At 43.1% G+C, this 8,469-nt stretch overlaps 1 long non-coding RNA gene across 1 annotated transcript in view; it reads left to right on the top strand.

Moving 5' to 3' along the window:
* Positions 1-8,469, top strand: part of LOC132659793 (uncharacterized) — a 42,074-nt gene that overhangs the window by 851 nt on the left and 32,754 nt on the right. The gene's annotated exons all lie outside the window — the stretch shown is intronic.

Here is an 8,469-nt window from a genome sequence, read left to right as displayed (position 1 = left end):
GAGCAAGCAGTTTTGCCAGGATAGTATCGTGTAGCTCTGCATCTTTGTAAATGATAGTAAGGCAAGTAGACAACTGACAAGAGCAAACCTATTTTCTCTTCAGTCTTTCAACAAGTATATTGAGCACCTGTTGGAGATAAGCCCTACCTCAGTGAGCAAAACAGAGATCACTGCTCTGGAGAACTTTTTTCTGGGTCAGGGGTCGGGGAAGGAGGTGTTGCAGGAAGGGAAACCCCTTCCAGGGCCCCAAAGAGGGCTCTTGTCTAACACCTGGAAATGATATGTCCAAGGGGACACACATGCTGACAAAGCAAGAGACTTTATTGAGAAAGTACCCTGACCGCACCCCCCAGTGCCCCAGAGAGCAGTAGGGTAAGGGAACCCAGGAGAACTGCTCTGCCACATGGCTCACAGTCTCAAGCATTATGGTAGTGGGGGATTACTTTCCAGGTGGTCTTTGGCCCATTATTCTGACTCAGAGTCCTTCCTGGTGGTGTACGTGTTGCTCAGCCAAGATGGATATCAGGGAGAAGGATTCTGAAAGATGATTGGACATGTGGTGTTTCCTTTTGACCTTTCCCGAATTCTTCTGGTTGGCGGTGGCTTATTAGTTGCTGTTCTTTACTAGGACCTCCTCCTGTCGTGAAATAACTCATGCAAATGGTTGCTATGGTGCCTGGCCAAGGTGGGCAATTTCAGTCAGTATGCTTTCCCTAACAGAGAGATTGAGCAGACAAGAAGTCATGAACAAAATTATATAGCATTTTAGAAAATAAGCATTATGGGGGAAAGCAAAAGAAAAGAATGGTAGGAAGAATCTGCAACAGGTATGGAGGCAGGTTGCAGCAAGGAATAGGGTCACAAGTACCACCCTTTGTTAATATAGCAGGAAACAATCTTGATAAGGTAGAATAAGTATCCTTCCGTAAGTTCTTTCTTTATTTTTTATTAAAGGATAATTGCTTTACAAAACTTTGTTGTTTTCTGTCATACTTCAACATGAATCAGCTATTGGTATACATATATCCCCTCCCTTTTGAACCTCCCTCCTATCTCCCTCCGCATCCCACCCCTTTAGGTTGATACGGAGCCCCTATTTGAGTTTCCTGAGCCATACAGCAAATTCTTGTTGGCTATCTATTTAACAGGTGGTAATGTAAGTTTCCATATTACTCTTTCCATGCATCTCACCCTCTCCTCCCCTCTCACCATGTCCATAAGTCTATTCTCTGTGTTTGTTTCTCCATTTCTTCCCTGTAAGTAATTTCTTCAGAACCATTTTCCTAGATTCCATATATGTGCATTAGAATATATTTATCTTTCTCTTTCTGACTCACTTCACTATGTATAATAGGTTCTAGGGTCATCAACCTCATCAGAACTGACTCAAATGAGTTCCTTTTTATGGCTGAGTAGTATTCCATTGTGTATATGTTCCACTACTTCTTTATCCATTCATCTGTTGATGAGCATCTAGGTTGCTTCCATGTTTGAGCTATTGTAAATAGTGCTGCAGTGAACAATGGGATACGTGTATCTTTTTCAACTCTGGTTTCCTCAGGGTGTATGCCTAGGAGTGGGATTGCTGGGTCATATGGTGGTTTTATTCCTAGTTTTAAAAGGAATATCCATACCATCTTCTATAGTGGCTTCTGTAAATTCCTGTTCAACTGTCTTGGCTATGCTCAACTCAAATGAATAACAGTCATCATGACAAATATAAATAAAAATGCTGAGACTTTGATGGGATTCTTTGAATCCTTAAATCTACTTGAGAAAAAATATTATCTAACATTATTGATTTTAATAATCCATTACCATGGTATAACTCTCCTTTTATTTTGGTCTTATTTAGGTCTCCCTATATTTAGGTCTCTATGTTTTTTCTCCATGGCAGTATTGCATATTTTTGTGAGTTTTATTTGAGGATGTTACATAAGTTTTGACCCATTCATGGATGACAGCCTTGTCGTGGTGAAGGGGTTTGCATAACTCAGTGAAGCTATGAGCCATGCTGGGCAGGGCCGCTCAAGACCAATGGGTCACAGTGGAAAGTTCTGACAAAACATGATCCACTGGAGGAGGAGGTGGCAACCCACTCCAGTACTCTTGCCAAGAGAACCCCATGAACTGTATGAAAAGGAAAAAAGATTTAACACCAGGAAATGGGCCCCACACGTCAGAAGGTGTCCAGTGTACTACTGGGAAAGAGCAGAGGCAGTTACTAACAGCTCCAGAAAGAATGAAGCAGCAAGGCCGGAGAGGAAACAACCTGCAGTTGTGGATGTGTCTGGTGGTGAAAGTAAAGTCTGATGCTGTAAAGAACAATATTGCATAGAAACCTGGATTGTTAGGTCTATGAATCAAGATGGATTGAACATAGTCAAGCAGGAGATAGCAAGAGTGAACACTGACATCTTAGGAATCACTGAACTAAAATGTACAGGAATGGGTGAATTTAATTCAGATGACCATTATATCTACTACTTGTGGGCAAGAATCCTTTACAGGAAATGGAGTAGCCCTCATAGTCAACAGAAAAGTCCACAATGCAGTACTTGGATGCAATCTCAGAAATGAGAGAATGATCTCAGTTCGTTTCCAAGGCAAACCAATCAACATCAGAGTAATCCAGATCTATGACCCAGTCACTAAAGAAGCTGAGGTTGAACAGTTCTATGAAGACCTATAAGACCTTCTAGAACTAACACCCCCAAAAGATGTCGTTTTCTTCATGGGGATTGGAATGCAAAAGTAGGAAGTCAAGAGATACCTGGAGTAACAGGAAAATTTGCCCTTAGAGTACAAAATGATACAGGGCAAAGGCTAACAGAGTTTTGCCAAGAGAACATGCTGGTCATAGCAAACGCTTTCTTCCAATAACACAAGAGGTGATGCTACACATGGACCTAATCAGATGGTCAACACCAAAATCAGAATAATTACAGCCTTTGCAGCCAGAAAGGAGCTCCTTATTTGAAAATTCAGACTTACATGGAAGAAAGTAGGGAAAACCTCTAGGCCATTCAGATATGACCTAAATCAAATCCCTTATGATTATACAGTGGAGCTGATGAATAATTTCAAGGGATTAGATATGGTAGAGTGCCTGAAGAAATATGAACAGAGGTTTCTAACACTGTACAGGAGGCAGTGCCCAAAACCATCCCCAAGAAAAAGAAAGGCAAAGTGGTTGTTTGAGGAGTCTTGACAAATAGATGAGGAAAGAAGAGAAGCAAAAGGCCAAGGAGAAAGGTGAAAGTATACCCAACTGAATGCCAGAATTTCAGAGAATACCAAGAAGAGAAAAGAAAGGCTTCTTAAGTGGACAATGCAAAGAAATAAAGGAAAACAATAGAATGGGAAAGACTAGAAATCTCAAGAAAATAGAAACAGTAAGGACCTAACAGAAGAAGAGATTAATAAGAGGTGGCAAGAATACACAAAAGAAATATACAAGAAAGGTCTTCATGACCCGGACAACCACGATGGTGTGTCACTCACTTACAGCCAGATATCCTAGACGGTGAAGTCAAGTGGGCCTCAGGAAGCATCACTACAAACACAACTAGTGGAGGTGATGGAATTCCAGCTGAGCTAAAAGATGATGCTGTGAAATTGCTGCTGTCAATATTTGTCAGCAAATTTGGAAAACTTGGGAGTGGTTACAGGACTGGAAAGGTCAGTTTCCTTTCCAATTTTCCAAAGAAGAACCTCTTGGTGAAAGAGGAGAGTGAAGAGCTGGCTTAAAACTCAACATTAAAAAAAACTAAGATGACCCAGGGATGAAAGAGTAAATAAAACCAGGGAGGGTCTTGAAATGCAGGAACAGAAAAACCAGACCCTTATTATCCTTCCCTCCCCCATGTTGTAACTGTTAACAGATTTCAGGTCCTCCTGAGCATTATAACCTGTCTCCCCTCTTACCCCATAGGGAGAAGGTATTTCCTTACTCTTCCCTCCAACCAGTATATGTGCCTCATCCAATCAGCAAATAGCCCTCAAGACCTCATCCCACTCCTTGCACCCTGAGTATAAAAGTGAACTAAGGACCGCTGTTCAAGGTCGGTTCTCCCTTGAGCTGGCCCCTGTTCTAACAGGGCCTCCCACTCTAGTAAACTTTATTTCCTTCTCATTCTGTCTCATGTCTGGAAATTCTTTTCTGACCCACATCTGGACCACGACATTTTTGATGGCCCGTACAGGGACCCTGGGGCCTCTTCCCTCACCTCCTTTCTCATAGGGACCCTCTGTGCGCAGGCAGGTGCTATGGAAGCAACTGAGGAACTCTGGCCAGGGTTTCCCTCTGGTGTGTTCCAAAGGCCTCACGGCTTACTGTGTCCAGTAGTTGCCGCCCAAACAGGTGAGGGTCTCTCCTGTGTTTTTTTCCCAACTGAGGACCAGGCCAACCAATTTTGTGTGGGCACGGGTCAGGCACTTAAAAGCCATTAGGGGGCCTGCCACACGAAGACTCCCATGTGAGGATAAGAGGGACACGGAATGGATCCGGCCGCAAGGGCATCCGCCCGCAGCAAGACAATTTCTGTGTGCCATGTCAGGCACATAGTGATTGAAGGAAAACAGAGACCATTGTCCCCTGGCCACCGCCTCCCCAATAGGATTGAAGGCAGATTCCTCAGCCTTCTTCCCTATCACTTTCACTTCTTTCCCTTTCAGTCCAGATTGATTTACAGGAGCCTAGGTGTTGCCTCTGAGCCATCCCAAGAATGGCTTCCACGTTTCAAGGAATTGCCAGTGAGTCACCCGGTTGCTCCCAGGAATCTCTATCTGTCTCTGCACAGGTCACAGGTGCTGTCTTTCTCTGCCCAGGTCACATGGTACCTTAGCCGCATGGTTCTCAGGGGTCACCTCTCACTGTCGGATGCGACTTGGGACGGTTGGCCATTGTTGTGCCATTAGTCACACAGAGAGATCCCTGGAACAAAAGGGTCGCCTGTCTGTCAGCCAGTGTCTCTCAGTACCCACATCCTATGGCGGATAGGCTAAGAGTGGATTCTGGTACAACTCGGGAGCCTCTCTCAGACTCACCCCTTGGCTACATTCTCAGAAACTGGAAATTTTTGACCCTGCAAAAGCCCTGGCCCAATACAAACTGCTGCTGCTGCTAAGTCGCTTCAGTTGTGTCTGACTCTGTGCGACCCCATAGACGGCAGCCCACTAGGCTCCTCTGTCTCTGGGATTCTCCAGGCAAAAATACTGGAGTGGGTTGCCATTGCCTTCTCTGAATACAAACTGGGAGACCCCCCAAAAATGGCCTCTGAGTGGCATATTATCTTTTGCCAAAAGCAGGGAAAGAACTCAGAATTTCCTTACATTCAGTCCTTCATGGTCCTCAGTCAGAATCCAGATTTGAGGGACTCATGCCCCATGTGTCTTTCTGTTGCCTTCCTATCACCTGTCCCCCTCTGTCTCTCTCTGTCAGATTTCCTAGATGGTCCCTACTTGATCTTGCATATCCACATGATCTCTAAGAAAGGATTCTGAGGGTCCCTTTGGTCCAGGTCTTTCTCCTATATTCAGAAGCCTGAAAAGGTATGCTTGTCTCTCAGGTGGGGAGGGAACCAAGTTTCCCCCACTCCTGAACATCCTAAACAATTCCCTTCTAACTACTGCTAAGAGTGGGGAAGGATCTAGCCTCCCCCTTCAAATTCCCTTAATCCTTCAGATTCTTCTGATGGAACAAAGACCTCACTTCCCACCAGAGGGACAATCCAAGATTTTTATCAGCTGATCTGCCCCTGATATCAGAGTCAATTTGAGCACTATTTGGTCTATGATTCAGGTATAAAACTATGACTATAGAAAGGAAAGATGATTTTTTGATATAGGATGGCCATGATATTCTTTAGACTCTGGAGAAAACTGGCTAAAGTGAAATTCTTTTTCTTCAAAACTGCAAAACCAGTCTTTTTGCATATGCAGTTAAAAACAACTAGCTTGACAAAAGGCATGTCTAGGGAAAAGCTTGAAGTTAACCCTTTCCATGTCCTTGAAATACACAGCCCATTTTACCTGAGACCTCAGCCTTGGGCAAATTAGCACTTCAAGCCAAAAAGAAAAAAAACACAAAAACAAGGGTTCAAAGAGACATTTTAGATCTCAAGCAGAAAACTATGAGATCTCTGTCTGTCTGTCTGTCTGTCTGAGTTTATGTATGTCTCAGTGTGTGTCTTTTTTTAAAAAATACTGCTGAAGTTGTAAATGAGTTCTAATTTAATTGGCCTAAAGAAAAGTAGTTCTCTTTTGCCAAGAGAATGCACTGATCATAGCAAATACCCTTTTCCAACAACACAAGAGAAGACTCTACACATGGACATCACCAGATGGTCAACACCAAAATCAGATTGATTATATTCTTTGCAGTCAAAGATGGAGAAGCTCTATACAGTCAGCAAAAACAAGACCTGGAGCTGACTGTGGCTCAGATCATGAACTCCTTATTGCCAAATTCAGACTTAAATTGAAGAAAGTAGAGAAAACCACTAGACCATTCAGGTATGACCTAAATCAAATCCCTTATGATTATACAGTGGAAGTGAGAAATAGATTTAAGGGACTAGATCTGATAGATAGAGTGCCTGATGAACTATGGATGGAGGTTCATGACATTGTATAGGAGACAGGAATCAGAACCATCCCCATGGAAAAGAAATGCAAAAAAGCAAAATGGCTGTATGTGGAGGACTTTCAAATAGCTGTGAAAAGAAGAGAAGCAAAAAGAAAAGGAGAAAAGGAAAGCTATAATCATCTGAACGCAGAGTTCCAAAGACTAGCAAGGAGAGATAAGAAAGCCTTCCTCAGCGATCAATGCAAAGAAATAGAGGAAAACAACAGAATGGGAAAGACTAGCGATCTCTTCAAGAAAATTAGAGATACCAAGGGAACATTTCATGCAAAGATGAGCTTGATAAAGGACAAGAATGGTATGGACTAACAGAAGCAGAAGATATTAAGAAGAGCTGGCAAGAATACACAGAAGAACTGTACAAAAAAGATCTTCACAACCAAGGTAATCACAATGGTGTGATCACTCACCTAGAGCCAGGCATCCTGGAATGTGAAGTCAAGTGGGCCTTGGAAAGCATCTCTACAAACAAAGCTAGTGGAGGTGATGGAATTCCAGTTGAGCTATTTCAAATCCCAAAAGATGATGCTGTGAAAGTGCTGCACTCAATATGCCAGCAAATGTGGAAAACTCAGCAGTGGCCACAGGACTGGAAAAGGTCAGTTTTCATTCCAATCCCAAAGAAAGGCAATGCCAAAGAATGCTCAAACTACCGCACAGTTGCACTCATCTCACATGCTAGTAAAGTAATGCTCAAAATTCTCCAAGCCAGACTTCAGCAATATGTGAACCGTGAACTTCCAGATGTTCAAGCTGGTTTTAGAAAAGGCAGAGGAACCAGAGATCAAATTGCCAACATCCGCTGAACCATGGAAAAAGCAAGAGAGTTCCAGAAAAACATCTATTTCTGCTGTATTGACTATGCCAAAGCCTTTGACTGTGTGGATCACAATAAACTGGAAAATTATGAGAGATGGGAATACCAGACCACCTGACCTGCCTCTTGAGAAACCTATATGCAGATCAGGAAGCAACAGTTCGAAGTGGACATGGAACAACAGACTGGTTCCAAATAGGAAAAGGAGTATGTCAAGGCTGTATATTGTCACCCTGCTTATTAACTTATATGTAGAGTACATCATGAAAAACGTTGGGCTGAAAGAAGCACAAGCTGGAATCAAGATTGCTGGGAGAAATATCAGTAACCTCAGATGTGCAGATGACACCACCCTTATGGCAGAAAGTGAGGAGAAACTAAAAAGCCTCTTAATGAAAGTGAAAGAGGCAAGTGAAAAAGTTGGCTTAAAGCTCACCATTCAGAAAACAAAGATCATGGCATCTGGTCCCATCACTTCATGGGAAATAGATGGGGAAACAGTGGGAACAGTGTCAGACTTTACTTTGGGGGGGGGCGGGGGGCTCCAAAATCACTGCAGATAGTGATTGCAGCCACGATATTAAAAGACACTTACTGCTTGGATTGAAAGTTATGACCAACCTAGATAGCATATTTAAAAGCAGAGACATTTCTTTGTCAACAAAGGCCCATCTAGTCAAGGCTATGGTTTCTGCAGTGGTCATGTATGGATGTGAAAATTGGACTGTGAAGAAAGCTGAGTGCTGAAGAATTGATGCATTTGAACTGTGGTGTTGGAGAAGACTCCTGAGAGTCCCTTGGACTGCAAGGAGATCCAACCAGTCCATTCTAAAGGAGAGCAGTCCTGGATGTTCTTTGGAAGGACTGATGCTAAAGCTGAAACTCCAGTACTTTGGCCACCTCATGCAAAGAATTGACTCATTGAAAAAGACCCTGATGCTGGGAGGGATTGGGGGCAGGAGGAGAAGGGGATGACAGAGAATGAGATGGCTGGATGGCATCACTG

This window comes from Ovis aries, chromosome 5, assembly GCF_016772045.2.
Source record: "Ovis aries strain OAR_USU_Benz2616 breed Rambouillet chromosome 5, ARS-UI_Ramb_v3.0, whole genome shotgun sequence".
Taxonomy (NCBI): domain Eukaryota; kingdom Metazoa; phylum Chordata; class Mammalia; order Artiodactyla; family Bovidae; genus Ovis; species Ovis aries.
This window is presented reverse-complemented; position numbering and strand designations above follow the sequence as displayed.